Source organism: Herpailurus yagouaroundi, unplaced genomic scaffold, assembly GCF_014898765.1.
Source record: "Herpailurus yagouaroundi ecotype Mexico unplaced genomic scaffold, PumYag 199, whole genome shotgun sequence".
In the NCBI taxonomy this organism is placed as follows: Eukaryota; Metazoa; Chordata; class Mammalia; order Carnivora; family Felidae; genus Herpailurus; species Herpailurus yagouaroundi.
In genome coordinates, this window is record NW_024412430.1 from 10,229,682 (window position 1) to 10,246,683 (window position 17,002).

General features: G+C 44.0%; 1 long non-coding RNA gene across 4 annotated transcripts in view; it reads right to left on the reverse strand.

The window, feature by feature from the left end:
• Positions 1–17,002, reverse strand: part of LOC121013646 (uncharacterized) — a 31,888-nt gene that overhangs the window by 2,725 nt on the left and 12,161 nt on the right. For 2 of the 4 annotated variants that reach the window (XR_005782821.1, XR_005782823.1), the window contains exons 2-4: positions 7,436–7,549; positions 2,541–2,867; positions 937–1,214 (exon numbers count right to left, since the gene is read on the reverse strand). This is a non-coding gene — a long non-coding RNA (uncharacterized LOC121013646). Of the gene's footprint in view, positions 1–936; positions 1,215–1,769; positions 2,868–7,435; positions 7,550–17,002 lie in introns of those variants that run through there. The other 2 variants (XR_005782822.1, XR_005782820.1) reach the window with 2 other exon arrangements.

Genomic DNA, 17,002 nt, shown 5'->3' on the forward strand with positions numbered 1-17,002 from the left:
AGCCAGTACAGCACAGCCTCTACCCTACTAGCTGCGGTGAAACTCAGGCAGTGAAGCAGGACCACACCATTCCAGGTCACACAGCCAGTGATGTGGTCAGAAGAAGGACCAGGTCCTAAACTTCTGGCCATCCACATACTGTCTTTCCAAGGAATTTAAATCCCCAGTTGGAAGAGAGGCGTGATTCAAAGAGCTAACCTTGGGACTCCTGGGTAGCTCAGTCGTTTCAGCGTCCAACTCTTGGTTTGGGCTCAGGTCATGATCTCACGGTTCAGTTCATGAGATCGAGCCCCACCTGGGGCTCAGGGCTTATAGCACAGAGCCTGCTTGCCAGCTTGGGATTCTCTCTTTCCCTCTTTCTCTGCCCTCCCCCACACCCGCATGAGCACACTCTCTATCTCTCTCTCAAAATAAATAAAAAATTTAAAAAAAAGAGCTAACCTTGAGTGAGGACAGCAGAAATATGGAAACAGTCCCTTCCTTGTCTTTACTGACTTTGAATGTAAAGGCTACTGGGGAAAATTTGTTCTATTATATGTAGCAAATGTATGCGTATACACACATTTCTATGTGCATATATGTATCCCTCTGTAGCATTAAATCCTAAGGCGAGAGTGCACAGCATTATTGTATATTATTATATATATTATATATAGCATTGTTGCATTTATTTATTTGGCATAGATATGCATATATGTGTATATATTTTATATACATATGTATATATTATATATAGGCATATATGTATTCAGACATGGCCTAGTGCTTTGGCCTTTCAGCCAAATCAGCCCCACTCCCCCGGGGGGGGGGGCCCCCCACACACCCAAACACTAGACCTCAGCTGTTGGTATTTGAGGGTGTCCCTTCCTCACCCAAGTTTGGAACCGACTGAGAGAAAGTCACAGGAGTCAGACAGAAGGAGATGAAGGTACAAACCTTATTGCTTCTGTAAATTGAATGTGTTTCCCCCAAATTCACATGTTGAAACTCTAATCCCTGGCATGATGGTATTTGGAGATGAGGCCTTTGGGAGGTGAGGCGGAGCCCTCATGATGGGTGGTTGGTGCCTTTGTAAGAAGAGACGCGAGAGAGCTCTCTGCCCTCCACTATGTGAGGACACAGCGAGCAGACGGCCAGCTACAAGCCAGGATGAGGGCCCCCATCAGAAGCCAACCATGCTGGACCCTGATTTTGGGCTTTCCCAGCCTCCAGACCTGTAAGAAGTAAATGTTTGTTGTTTAAGCCATCCAGTTTATGATATTTTTGTTATAAAAGACTTCACTGACTAAGACATCACCCAAAAGGTTGGGTGGGAAGATGTAGCTTAGGGATGTAGCAAAAATGAGCTTTCTAATGCCGGATTCCAGAATTAGGCCAACTTACCCACCCAGTGATGGGCAGCACTGAATGATTACAAGGCCCTCAACAGAGGCAAAGTCTGCCCTATATAGAGGATGCCTTGGGAGAGCAGAACGGGAGCTCTCTGCTGGCAGGTCAGTCCCGAAAGAGGGAAAAACTGAGCCAGAACTCAATCCCCTCTTTCAAATTCCTCGTTCTATTATGCAACCACTCCTCTCCCGGAGGCACAGAGCTTCACAAATAAGGATCACTGAATGAATGAATGAATGAATGAATGAATGAATTGACTTCTACGTCAGAGTCAGAATGGTCAAACGTGGGTTAAAATTTTTAAAACATATTCTGAAATTCAAAACAATTAAACTATCAAAAAATAATAATTATTAAAATATCTAGCCACAGAGAAAATGTAAAGAAAATCAGGGTACATCCTCTTAATTGGAAAAATATGAACCCTAAGGAGCACATGGATGAAGAATTTTTGAAAAGATAGAAAATGTACTATTCAGGTTACACACAAAGTACAGAAATTAGCAAAAATCTTCAGATGTTTTTCTTTTTGCTTCATATCACTCCTCTAGATTCCACGCAGCCTATAATGAAACATGATACTTTTATAGTTCAGAAGTTAACTTTTCTTAAAAATTAGGTCATAAATCTAACCAGAAATTCTGGAAATCAAAGCAAAAGACAGAACTGATTTGCCAACTTCAATATTTGCTTTGAAATAATGACTAGATAGGAGAATAAAAAATACAATGGATATAATAAATCTCATTAACCCACCTCAAATAAAATTCTGTTTCTAAAGTTGCTTTGTCTATTTATTCAATTCACTTTAACATGATTCATTATATCGTTTAAAAACTGAGACGTGTATTTTATAAATCACAAAGTGGCTCACAGGCCTGATTTTTTTCAGTAATGAAGAAAAGTAAATCTGAGAAAGGTTGCTGTGGCAGGCAGCCTCCAAGGTGACCCTCAGCGATCCTCCACACTCGGTATTCACACCTTTGTGTAATTCCCTCCCCTTGAGTGTAGCCTTGATTCAGGGTGACCGGTCACTGTGGTTTGCCCCGGACTGAGGGGATTCCCAAGATGCAGGACTTTCAGCGTTAACGTAGGAAAGTCCCGGGCAAATGAGGATGAATCGCTCCCCCTCGATGGATTTAGTGACTCACTTAAAAAAAAATAGAACACAGCAGAAAGGATGAGTGATTGGTTCCAAGATTATGATATACAAAGACTGTGGCTTCCTTGTCACATGTTCTCTCTCATGCTCTCTCGGTTCACTTGCTCTAGGAGAAGCTGGCCGCCATGTCATGGGGCAGCCTTGCAGACAGGCCCATGGGCGTGAATCTGGAAACAGATTTGAAGTGTGCCGACAGCCACGTGAATGCAATCAGAAGGAGATCCTCCCTTCGGCCTTCAGATGACTACAGCCCCAGACGATACCTGACTGCAGATTTGACAGAGAGACTCTGAGCCAGAACCACCTTGCAAAGAAACTGTAAGATAATAAATGTTAATGGTTTGGGGGAAATTTGTTACACAGCACAGATAACTAATACAGGTGTGATGGCATCAGAAATCCAGGCTAAGGTATTAGTTATTTTTGAACCTAGGATGTAGTTTCTTTAAAATGAGCTTTATCACCTAAACCATAACTATTCTCCCCACATACATTTATATGAGTGCCCAAAAGCATAGCCCACATCACCCCACCCCATCATGGCCATTCAGACCAGGTCCTGACTTTGTGGAAGCAAAAAACCAACACTTCCGGGACACCTGGGTGGCTCAGTCAGTTTAAGTGTCCAACTTTGACTTAGGTCCTGATCTCACGATACAGTTCGTGAGTTTGAGCCCCACATCTGGCTCTCGGCTGTTAGCACAGAGCTTGCTTCAGACCCTCTGTCCCCGTCTCCCTCTGTCCCTCCTCCACTCGTGCACACACACACACACACTCTCTCTCTCTTAAAAATAAACATTAAAAAAAATTCAACCACGTCCCAGTGGGAAGCAGTCCCTTTCTTTTCTGCCTCTCCCCAACCCCAGTGGGGGACAGCACTGATGATTGCTGTGACTACTATATCAATTGAACAGTTTTACAGAATCATATAATCAAAGATTCATAACATTAGGAAGAGCCCATTGAGATTTCTTTGATTATAAATTTCACAAAAGTAAGAATTCCATGCTGCGTTGGAGATGGGATCCTTAATACCTTTTCCCTCCCCTCCCAAGAAAAGCTAGCAGAGATCAGAGCCATTGAGGGCTTTCATTTTTAACTTTGCATCATGGAAGTGTTCATCATAGAAAAGTAGAGAAAATAATATGCAAAACCCATAACTCTTGTAAGCATCTCTTATCTTCAACAATTACCAGTTCAAGGCCAGTTTCTTTTTTTTTCAACTCCTGCCCCCCCTCCCTTGCCATACACTTAACCCCCACCCTGACCCTTTGGGTTATTTTGAAACAATTTTCAGACATTATATCGTTTCATCTGTAAATACTTCAGTACATAGCTCCAAAAGATAGGAAGATGAGAACTCTTTTTAAAAAAACATAATCACAATGACATAAAAAAAATACACTCTTAATGTCACCAAATATCCAATCAGTATCTTACCCCCCTCCCCCCCACCATCATCTCAGGTTTTTTCAACGTTTATTTATTTTTGAGAGAGAAAGCATGTGTGCGTGAGTGGGGGCAGGGCAGAGAAGAGGGGACAGAGGATTTGAAGCCAGCTCTGGGCTAAGAGCAGAAAGCCTGATGCAGAGCTCAAACTCAGGAACCATGAACCATGAGATCATGACCTGACCTTAAGTCCAACAGATAACCAACTGAGCCACCCAGGCACCCCTCAGGTTTTGTTTGTTTGTTTGTTTGTTTGTTTTATAGTTACTCTGTGTGTTCAAGTCAGTATCCAAACAAGGTCTACACGTAGCTTTTGGTTGATTCAGATCTTAAATTGGTTTTAATTTACTGCTTCCCCTTCTGCCACTGGCCTCCACCTCCCATGCCCTACACTAGCAGTACATTTTGAGACCATCCTGCTGCTTCCTGATTTCCAGTAGGGACTCATCTCTCCTGATAAACAAACAGCAGTGTACTGGAGCCCCTCTTTAGCATGTAACTTTCTGAGGCATGCTTGAACTTGGGTCCATATTAATGTCTCGGAATGTATCAAAGAAAGGCACTCTGATTGCACACTGTACTGGAGGAGATAGAAGTCAATTTCACACTACAGTTGGTATAACAACTTTTTTTTTTAAAAAAAAGTCGCTATTGGGGGATGTTCCACGAAAGTCAATAAATATTTTGCTCCACTGACACTGCCCTTGGTATCTCTTTTAAATAATAAATATGAAACGAGAAAGTGTTTGGATGGCAACACTCATCGGCTGCATCATGGCGACAGTGGCTCTTCTTCCTAAACCTCCTTAAGTTTCTTATTTTCTTTCTATGAAGTGGGATAAAACTAATAGCTTCACAGGGCAGTTCTCCCTAAGGCCTTTTCCCCAGTATTTCCCAAGCTGAGGCGCATCTGTGGAGGGCTGGTGTGAAGTGAAAACACAGGGAGTAACTGATATCTGTGAATTTATTTAGGTCATCATGATGTTATTAACCGCAGGGTTTTGACAGGATGGCTGTGAAATCTCCTCCCCAAGCTGGTGTCACTTAGGACCCAGGAGGAAGCACATTCTCCAGGCCTGTTTACTTTTCAGAGCCCCCCCACCCCCACCCCCGGGGCTTGCACTTCACCTCTGCACTTAACACCTGACCAGACAGAGTTAGGCACTGTAAACTTGGAGGTGTGAACCTCATTACTGCTTTGCCTATGGTGCATGCCTGGGATTTGTCCGGCATTGGAACAGGCAAGAGTTCAAAGCAGATGGCACCTTTTCATGACTGGAGTCAATTAAGGAGGGATTCCAAGCCGGCTTGGACGGCCAGGCTAACAGAAGGACCCTGGAGCAGCAGCTGGAATAAAACTAATGAAAACAACTACAGAGCAATTTGTGAAATGTCAAGGCCAGCACAAACACGCTGACCCTTGTAAACCTTGAGGTGAACTTGGAGAGAGGTTGGCCCACCCTGCCTTCGGAATGGCAAAGGAGGGAGGGAGGCTCTTGCCTCCTTGCCAGTTCTCAGGTCTTTCCAGATGTCCCTAGCGCCTTGCCCCATTGCCCACGCCTGTCCTGAAGGGGCTCACCCCAGTGGATCAAACATCTGGGCCATCCGCTCCTTTCTCTAGGTAGACCTTCCTCCCACACAAAACTCCCTCCTGCCGTGAATGGAAGCGTATATATGTATATACCGAGGTGCCTGGAGCGTGCAAACCTAACAGCCTGTGGAAGAAACAGCAGCTCTAGAAAGGGGGTTGGATATAGCTCCTCGAGCCCATAAAAGACACCCAGAACCTAAAATAAGTAAATGTTAAGATTCCAGGCACACGACAACTCATCCTATTTTCTTCTCCTCCCTTCCTTTAAACGGTGCCGGCTGTATTCACCACTGTTTACACAAGAGCAAATGCCTCTGTCAAGATAAATGGACTTTCTGTAAGCTCACAGCTGTATAAGCTACAAAAAGTTACAGAGGTGATTAATGGATGAAGGCGGCAACTTAGCTTACATAGACACGGAGAAAGGGGCAGCCCAGATTGCAGTTTTGTTACTACGTAGGTATCGAACCACGTGATGATTTCAGGACCCCTAAAGTCAATCAGGTGCAGATAAAGAAAGATTAACTGAAACTGGAAATAGGAAAATGAGGAAGATTGGCAAGACTGTTCTAGAAACAGAGAGCAGGAGGCCACCAGCCCAACTGATACAGACTTGGAGCAGGAGGGAGTGGGGACAGGGAGGTGGCATCTCTGGAGCCCTGGACCAAGCCAGGAAACCAAGAAGGGTTCTTTGCACCTTTCTTTCACATACTGCTCACACCCAGACACAACAGGACCCAGTGCCCCACTGTCTTTCTCCCAGCTCGCTTCTGAATATGGCCCCTGGCTCCACCTTGCTCTCCACCCATTCGTCCTCCATATTCTTTTCAATATTTTTCAATATTTTTAAACACCAGTGCAACTATTTAACAAGAGACTCCCTTTGCTAAAGCCCTTACGCAAACACACACACACACACACACACACACGCACACACACGCACACGCACACACGCACTAAGCCCAACTCTATAGCTCAGTCCAAAGCTGTACCTCCGCATTCTCCTCTCCCCTGTGTGTCACTATCGCCCCCACACCTCCAACCTGCTTTCCCTTCCCAAGGGCACCATGCTTGTCTTTGCTAATTTTGTCTTCTCTGCCTCGCTGCCCTATCTGCCCCCTTCTCCTGGCAAAGTCCTACTCAGATGTCACCTCACCTGCCTTCCTCTCCTGCTGCCCAAGACCCTGTAAGCCTCTCCCCCATGATGCTGTCACCACTAGAATGACATGATATTTGTTCTTAGGGAGAACTACTTCCCCAGATTATAAACCCCTAAAGAAAGGTACTGTGCCTTGCTTGTCTTTGAATTCCTAAAGCCCTGTACAGTTTCTGACACACGGGAGATACTCAATAAATGTCCCTCCGTTGAATTTCCTTGACTCTAACAAAAGCCCAATAAAACCTACTACTTGGCTCCTCGGCTTTGGCTCTCTCACCAAAACTGTTCTCCTTTGGTTCCTTTCCAGTCGTGGTGAACACTTGATCATTTCTGGCCTGCAAGACGCTGCTGCTTCCACAGCCTTCCTTGCTGAGCTTCTGCAGTTGGCCAGACTTGAGCCTGAGGAGCCAATGCTGGTGCCAGCTACTATAACCGTTACGCGCATCTCCTGCCAACAGCGGCCATGACCCGGGGCAAGGTGAGCATGGTCACTGGAGAACATTCAGTCGTTGCCAGTTGATGGAGCCTTCTCTGGTCACCTTCTGAAGCGGCACACAGCAGGTAGAATTACCCTCACCTGCCGCAGAGGTGTCTGCTAGGATACTTACCTTCCTGCAGACCAAATCATATTTTCTTCCATATACCTTTGCAATCTAGATTTCTGTCTCTCTTCTCTAGATCTCACCTTCTTGGAGGTCACTTTTCCAGCTGAAGAGGGCAAAGAAACATCTTGGAATGCTTTAGTCGCACCATCTCAGGGACCGGGCACGGCATTCATACTGTTCAGGGGAGCCTGTGACTGAAAACAGATTCAGTGGGACAAGCGCTGGGTCCATAAGGCATTCTATTAAAAAATTAAGATAATGGAGAGCATTTAGAATCATAGCATGCCCACATCAAAAAGGATAGTAGGTTAGTGTCAAAGTGTCATAGGAGCAACTTAGAGATCAATAAGCCCACACTCCCATTTTACAGACAGGAAACCAGGGCCCAGAGATGGGGAGTGGCTTGTCCAAGGTCACACAGCTGCATAATGCCGAGGCTGGCTCCATTCAGGGATTTTACTAGCTTCCATATTTAAGCTCAAGGATTTAGTGGCAAAAGCAGAGTCCAGGGTTCCCCAACACCTCCTCCCAACTCATCTCCCATCCCCTCTCGGTCCCCTTGCTTTTAAGGGGGTTGGATTCTGATCCCGTGGCCTACGTATTTAAAGTGCACATCTCACCCCTTACCAGACCTAAGGAGCATGTGTCCTGCCCCCATGCCCATGGAGTGGTTCCACTTAAGCCATGGTTTCTAAACCTGCACCAGACTACCTGGAGTGATTCTTTTTTTTTTAAATGTTTATATTTGAGACAGAGAGAGACAGAATATGAGCAGGGGAGGGGCAGAGAGAGAGGGAGACACAGAATCGGAAGCAGGCTCCAGGCTCTGAGCTGTCAGCACAGAGCCTGATGTGGGGCTCGAACACACGAATCTTGAGATCATGACCTGAGTCTAAGTCAGACAATCAACCGACTGAGCCACCCAGGCGCCCTGGAGTGATTTTTTTAAAACACAGAATCCTGGTCCTCATATTGAGGTTTTCCATTTCAGTAGGATGGGCCTTGAGAAACTGTAGTTTTTAAACTCTTTCACTATTTCTTGTAAGGCAAATTTTTAGGACCCTTACGCCAGGTGCCCTTCCTAGGTCCTTTCTAACCTGGAGATTCTCTGCTTATGTATAATATGAAATCCCTCATGTGTGATTCCATCATTCCTAGTTAAAATTAAAAAAAAAAAAAAAAGATACAATCAGAAGTGTGGGTGTGTTATCTAGACTTCCAGCAAGAAAACAGGCATCCAGAGAGGATATGAAAGTCACTCAAGGTCACCAACAGACTGCCTCCATCAGTAGGAGAGCAGGACTTTTAACTTGCTGACCACGAGGTGATGCTGTCCTATAGAATAAGCAGCAAAAAGGAGACCTGTGACCCTGAATGACTCAGCCGTTGCCCTGCAAGGTGAAAGTCGATTAATGTCTGTGCATCATCTCTTCGCCCATGACATGAGAGCGATAATGCTTTGCCTCCATTTCAGGTGACAGAGATGCTTATAAAACACTGAAAGTATAAAAGTGTTAAGAGAAGACAGACTGCCTTTTTAAAATAACTCAGACACGATATTCCCCCTTAAGTGGTTGTGTCGAGTAAAATTTCCATCTAGATCCAGCAAGGTAATATGAACTATGAGAGCACTGACATCTTAAACCCCTGTTCATATAACTTGGGCTGAATGGGTGGCCTCACTCAGTGTGGCCACTTCAATTTATAATTTATTGAAATCAGCCTAACACCAAGATACGACTTTCTCATGTCAGTTCATTTCTCTCCGTCTCCAGTCAAAGCCAAAACTCCATTATAGACCTTCCAACATGGTAGGTGACTCCGTGGGAAAAGTCACAAACCTTTTCAACTATAAACACCAGATGTAAGAAGCTGGAAACTGAGAGTTGGCTGAAGACAATTGCTTAGTGATGCAAAGAAGGTTCCTATAATTATTGCAGACCCCTTGCAGAACCACCGCATTAGCTTTCTACACCACCTTTGTCCCAAACCCCTGCTCATCTATGAGCTAATGGGAAACACAGGCTTGTTTAGTAGAATGCCTTACAGTAGAACTGAAAGCTTAAGAAAACCTTGGATAAAACTTAACATAGATGTACAGGATTTCAATGGCTACCATCTCCTGAGACTTAAGATCCAATCATGTTGAAGTTGTTTTTGCAATGTAGTATGTTCTTCCACTTCTATCCATGTAATGCTCACACTCAGAGCTCTCTCCAGTTTTTCCATTGGTCTGTGGGATGAAAAGCTCTCACTGATCTTCACACACATTAGTGCGAAGCCACAGACAGAACAAGTATGCAGAAATATAGGGGAAAGAAAGAGAGATCAGGAAAAAATGGAGCACTGGGACAGAGCAGAAGGAGCAAAGTGGACACACAGTAAAACAATAAAGTCGTGTATGGAAACCAGAGAAACAAATGCAAAAATAGACAATGGGGATGGGGAAGGGATGGGGAAGAAGATACCTACATTTCAAAGAATGCATATGCCAGGTAGATGGTAAGTGCAAGAAACAGTTCTCCATTCCAGATTGTTTTAAGTTGAGGCAGTAGGAGTGGAGGTGAGGGGTGACGCTTTTGCTGACTGGGAGGAAGAGTAAAGTCATGACTGCCATGTGCTAACTGCCCAACACAACCCTGGACTAACCAGGCTGTAGCGCTCTAGGCCCAGGTGAAGTCAGGCCAACCCGACAGACTAGCGTCAACATGGCGTCCCAGCTGCACACGAAGTATCTGACATCCTAGTTTCCAAGTCCATAGGGAATACAGGCGATGGCACAACCCAGGCCAGTTTGTAGGAGGAGAGAGAATTCCCACTGGGCAAAACAAGTGAGGGTCTTTCCACCGAGTGGACTAGAAACTTGAAGGAGCCACCCTCAGGTTTGCAACCCTGATGAAATGAAGGCCTTCAGGGCTGGTATGCAGGGCAAGGGCCTCAGGGTGGGAAAATTAGACTGTATGCCTGGCTCCCTGCAGAGCCCAAGTGTCCAGCAGAGATAATTTCGTCATTACACATAGCACATACTGAATGATCACGAAGGGGTAGCTAGAATTCTTCCACATTCTGTTTTCTGCTTCGGCTCCTCCTTGGGTTTCTCATCACTTTCTCCATCATTGTATGCTTCTCAGTGTTCTTAGACCTCTGTCATACAACAAGGGTTCCTTCTGACCTTACCAGAGGGCCTTGCTAGGTGTCCATTCGTTCATTCATTCATCCATCCATCCATTCTTCATTCATCTTTCTTTTATGCAATAGCAACTTTGGACCATTACACCTCTTGAAAGTTATACCACTTTGTGACTTCTTTCTTTATAAATATAAATATAAATGACAACTCTTGGACTCAAAAACTTACCACAGAGATAATAAACAAGAAGTCGTATTTCTTCATCAGGGTTTCAAACAAAGACCATTCACCAACTTTCTCGACACAGCAGTTTATTGTAGGGAATATTATTTGGAACAAATTTAAATCATAAGCCATGTTTGTGTAAACCCAAAACATTTTGTTTTGTATACATATGCCCCATGAGAGGATTGAAAAACAACAGCATCTGTGACTCTGTGACCTGTTGTGTGCCTGAACTATTTCCAAGCACTCCCATGTTTAAATTTACTTTACCCTAGAAATGTTGTTCTGGGCTATGAATTTATTTTTAACCCTGTGTGGATACAGAAGTCATCAAAAGGTTAAAATACTGGGCAAGAAGAAAAATGAGTAAGTACAATAAAGTTTTAATACATTACCTTTTCTGTATATACTGTATTGATTTAACTTTGAAATTGTGCCTATTCTTTTTTTTTTAATTAGGTAATCTCTATGCCCAACATGGGGCTCGAACTCACGACCCCGAGATCGAGAGTCACATGCTCTATGGACTGAGGCAGCCAGGTGCCCCAAATTGTGCTTATTCTTTAACTTCATTTGTTGCCATTATTCAATTGATACAGTGTTCTATCTGTGAAAATTGTTTGGTATCTTGGGATGGCACACAACATGGTTTTTCCCACTAAAATGAATAGAGGTTTGTTTGGGTTTTTTCCATGTAACAGCTTTTCACTCAGTTGCAGATTTTTCAGTACATTTTATTTTTATTTTTTTTTTTTAACGTTTATTTATTTTTGAGACAGACAGAGACAGAGCATGAACGGGGGAGGGGCAGAGAGAGAGAGGGAGACACAGAATCCGAAGCAGGCTCCAGGCTCTGAGCCATCAGCCCAGAGCCCGACGCAGGGCTCGAACTCACGGACCGCGTGATCGTGACCTGAGCTGAAGTCGGAGGCTTTAACCGACTGAGCCACCCAGGCGCCCCATCAGTACATTTTAAAGTCACTCATTGGGAGATGAGTATACTATGTTCAGGGCATTCTAGAAGGCACTGGAAAGCCAAAGATGAATTGAACCCACATCCTGCCACCAGCTCATAATCTAGTAAGAGATACTGATGGGTAAGCAGGCAACTGAGCAGTAAGAGGAATGTTCTAGCAGAAGTGCAGGATATTTAGTGCAACCAGGAGGAGAGGGGGAGCTCTCAGTGGACCTATGATTTCAAGGTGGGAGACAGTTCAGGGCTTTTGCTTAGTCTTCCTTCCTTCAGCAAAACAAAGATTCTTGTGTCTTATCCCCTTAGTACTTTGCGAGTTTGGTTATTAATCTATAATAAAGTAATTCAAGGTAAGGAGCAATCCAACTAACTGTCTGCTAGGCAGCTCCACGGACCCCTCAGCTCAGCTCACCCAAAAGCCAATTCTCTGTCCTCGCCTGCAGATCTGTCCCACAGTTGTCCGAGCCAGAAACCTAAGAGACCTGCTTAGCCCCTCCTTTGCCCTTCTCCACCCAATCTGATTCCCAAGCCCTGTCAGTTTTTCATCTTAAACTTTTCAGAATCTGCCTGCTTCTCTCCATCCTTTTACCACCATCCTATTCCAAGCTACTTTCTTCCCTTCTTCCCCTGGGCTCTTCTCCTCGTCCTCTAAGCATGACTCCCTTCCGTTCATTCTTCAGAAAGCAGACAGAGTGGTATCCTAAAGTATAAATCTCTGTCTCCTTCCAGGCTAAAAATCTGAAGGGCTTGCCACTGCCCTCAGGATCAAGGCCGTATGGGTATCCACAGCCCTTTCTGACACGACCTCAGCCCTCCCCCAAGCTGCTCTTCTTTCGGTTTCTTACAGGAGCTTATTCTCGCACCTCTGGACTTGGTACTTGCTATCCCCCCTTCCTGGAACATCCCTCCACCCTTTTCCCCTCCTTGCTTACCTCACTTCTCCTCAGCCTTGTTCGATCTCTCCCTGATGCTCCGACAGGGTGAGGGACCCCTGTTTCATTTGCTTTTGAAGCGCCTTTTAATTCTCCTGTCAGAGCTTAGATCACAGGGTATTGCAACTGATTAGTTTCCTCCCCTTTTAGACCATAGGACTGGGGAGGCAGGTGTCATGGGTGTCCTACTCATCACTGTAACCCTGCTGCCAAGTCCAGTGCTAGCATAGGATGGAGGCCCAGTCTATTGAAGAATGAATGAGTGAATGAATGAATGAATGAATGACTTCCTTTATGAGTAACTATAGGAAGTTACCTACGGGCTTTAACTCAGGAAATGGATCCTTAAGAAGGACATTGTAGACAACAGTGGCAGGCAGGTGGGGAAGTATATCTGAAAGTGCCTCATCCGAAAGTGGGCCCTTCTTGGTCCCTAAAGGGCTGGAGCACAAGTCTGGGCTCCCTCTGAGGTCCCTCTGCTTCCTCTCCACATGGCCTCCCTAACTCCTGCAATGACAGGGCCACATTCTGATCCTGGCTATAATATAACTACCCTCCCCAAATCTGAAGGCCCTTCTCTGAACATCTTCTCCATTCCCTTTGTGTTGCTGGGCTCTTCAGGGCCAATGTGAGGACCGGTGTCTGCTTCCAGGAGCAGATAGATCCAGGAGCCTGACCCACCTAATGCTGAGTAAATTTCCCCTGCACCAATAAGTTCTAGAAAGAACAATAGAAGATTAATTTAATGATGGATAGGCCAGATGTACAAAAGCAAAGCAATAATATGTCAATTTTATGACAACCAATACACTCACCGGTCAGATCTGTATCCCCCTTTAGGAGTGAGGGAGGGACATTACAAATCTGAGCTCAGGGGCAGGCGGGGGTGGGGGGTTTCTAATCAGACTCCCTGAGTTGGGAGAGCAGAACACCAATTTGTTGATTTCTCTGCTCTTGCTTTTGGAACCACTGGACTGTTTAGGGGAACTCTTAAGAACTTCCCTATCAGCACCATAACTAATTTGTGGTTTCCCAGGCAACTCCCTCATTGGTAAGTAATTCAAACTGTTGCAAACTTTGTGGTAGAGCATTCTGGCAACATAGCGGCCCTGGCATTTTCCTCTTTGCTCTCAGCTCCATTCTCCTCCCTCGAAGCTCGGCTGGGCAGGCCCAACCACATAATTTGCAGGGCCGATGCAAAAATAAAAATGCAAGACCCCTTGCTCGGAAAGTATGAAGAATTTCAAGACAGTGACAGCACGGGGTTTTTTGAGGGATGGGGCTTTGTGCAACCATACAGATCCAGTGTCCCTGATACTGGCCTTGCTTCTCTCAGTTGGAGCTGGATTCTGCAAACGACTTTTCCAGACTTCCTTGGCATCTTAGTTCTGATTAGGTTCAGTCTGGGAGGCATTGGTGGATGGGAGGGGCGACTGGAAGGCAGGAAGGAAGAAAGCATTTGTATACTTCTCTTGCTTCCAGCTACATCTGCTGAAGCAGTGGGGCACCCTTTGGTGTCTCCAGAAGTTGCAACAGCGGGGTGACTATGGTTCTACCATTCTGCAGGGACTCCGGTAGTGACATCAGTGGTCTCAAGCACAAGCACAGTCATCAGCACTGTCAGCAGTGAATGTGTCCTGGGCTCTGGCAACACCACCACCTTCTCCTCTTTGCTCCACAATCCGAAGGTTGGCAGTGGCTTCCTACAGTTACTAATCTAGGGGTTATCTCAACTTCCCCTTTCTGTTCCTTTAGCCCTTCCAACAATAATAATCATTCCCTAAATTAGGTCCCCTGATTGAAACAATTAGCATGGTTTCTATTCTCCCGATGGGATACCAGTTAACAGAGTAGCCAAATTCTAAAAATTATGTCTACCCATTGACCCAGTTATTCAACTTCTAAGGATTTATACTCAGGGTATAACCAAGGAGTTGGAAAAGATCTAGCCAAAATACTGTTTATTACAGTGTTGTCTGTGGTGGCAGGAAGCCAGAAATAATCTAATTCCAAAATGGCCAACAATGCGCCCATTAACAATAATGAGATAAGAAAGACAAATATTAATGGAGCAGAATGGAATATAAAATCCAAAAAAGGACTCAAATATAAAGAGAAATTTCATGTATGGCTAAAGTGGTATCTCAAATCAATACATAGCAAGGACAGTGCAAGAAAGATAGTTACAGACCAATATCCCTCATGAACATAATGTAAAATTTCTTAACGAAGTATTAGCAAATAGAATCAAGAGATACATAAAAACGATAATAAATCACGACCAAGGGTGGTGGACTCCAGAAATGCAAGGTTGATTTCACGTTCAAAAATAATGTAATTCACGACATTAATAGAATAAAGGCCCTAAAGAAGCATATGACCATCCCCGTAGATATAGAAAAAGCATTTGTCAACATTTAAGATAAAAAGTCTCACCCCACTAGGAATAGAAGGGTACTTTCTAAATGTGATAATGGGCATCTACAACCTACAGCTAATATCAGACTTAATGGTTATGGTTTCCTAGGCAACTCCATGCACTACAGAGTAGTTCAAATTGGCATCAACTTTGTGGAGAGGAACGTGGCAAGGCACAGCCGGCTGATTGTTTACCCATTTGCTGGTGGGTAAGATTAAGAACAAGGCAAAGAGATGCCCACAGCCCCTACTTTAAATATTTTTTAATGTTTATTTATTTTTGAGAGAGAGACAGAGCACGAGCAGGGGAGGGGCGGAGAGAGAGGGAGACACAGAATCTGTCAGAATCAGGCTCCAGGCGCTGAGCTGTCAGCGCAGAGCCCCATGCGGGCTCGAACTCACAAACCGCGCGATCATGACCTGAGCCGAAGTCGGACACTTAACCAGCTGAGCCACCAGGCACCCCCCATGACCACCCCTACTTTAGACAACATTTTACTAGAACTTTTGCTTAGTACAGTGAGGTAAGAAGAAGAAAGAGAAGGCATAAAGCTCAGAAAAGAAGAAAAAAAAACTGTCATTATTTAGAGATAACATGACTACACATGTAAAAAAATGAGATCAACACCTGGGGTGGGAATAACTGAATATCACTCGGAGAAAAGTTAAATGGGGTACACACTTCACAAATTACACCAGGAAAAAATTTTAAATAGATAAATAAAATCATAAAGGGCTCTAGAGAAAGCCATGAGATAATTAATAATAAGAATATGGAAGGCCTTTCTAATTATGAAAATGACATCTAGAAGTATAGAAAACTGAAAAATACAGCAACCACAAAAAAAATTTCTGCATAGCACAAACAATAAGCAAAGTTAAAAAGCAGATGATGGGTTGGGGAAAATATTTGGATCCTTACAGATAAAAGGCTAATGTCCTAATATAGAACGACTCTATAGGGGAAAAGCTTACAGTCTGAATGAGAAAGGGTAATGGCTATGGACTAAAAATAGAAATAGCAAAAGCTATCAAACATATGAAAAGATATTCAACCTCGCCTATAATGGGAGAGGTTGAAAATTAAAAGCACCCTGAAAGGGACTCCTGAGTGGCTCAGTCAGTTGAGCGTCTGACTCTAAATTTCGGCTCAGGTCATGATCTCACAGTTTCATGGGTTTGAGCCCCTCGTTGGGCTCTGCACTGATGGCATAGAACCTGCTTGAGATTCTCTCTCCCCTTCTCTCTCTGCCCCTCCCACATTCACACTCCCTCTTTCTCAAAAGAATAATAAAAAAAAAACCCCTGAAGTATTATTTTTATCAATCAGATTGATTGATAAAGATCAGCGACGTTTTTAACCCACTCATTGATGAGAATGTGGGGAAACGGGTACTTCTGTGCACTCACTCATAGGCATGTAGAAATTGGTACACACGTTGGGGACAGCAATTTGACATCTTTCAGAATTACAAACACAGGTTATCTTTTAATCTGGCATTTCATTTCAAGAACCTCATCCCACAGCCGCATTGCCCCAATGCGAAAGAGGGTTATTTATGGTAATAAGTTTTTGAATTCCAAAAGACTCAAAGTAACCAAAAAACTGAGCAGCAGGGAACTTGTTAAATAAATTAAGGTACATTTATATCAGAATTCTATGGCAGCCCTTAAACATGAAGAACCTATTTAAGTTAATAAGGTACAGAGCACTGTTAGGATATTAACCATTTGTGTACAATGTGAGCAAGATACATGTATTTGCTTGGATATACATAAAATAGGAAGGATTTACCCTCCCCCCCAAAAAAGGTGGGGAGTAATACATAGTTGTTTCTGATAGCTAAGGGACAGGGTTGGGAAAGAGATTTTTCATTATATAGCCTTTTATATTTTTTTAATTGAACCACATGAATGCTTACTTATTCAAAAGATATATTCTTGTTTTCAATACCGTAGAAGAACATAA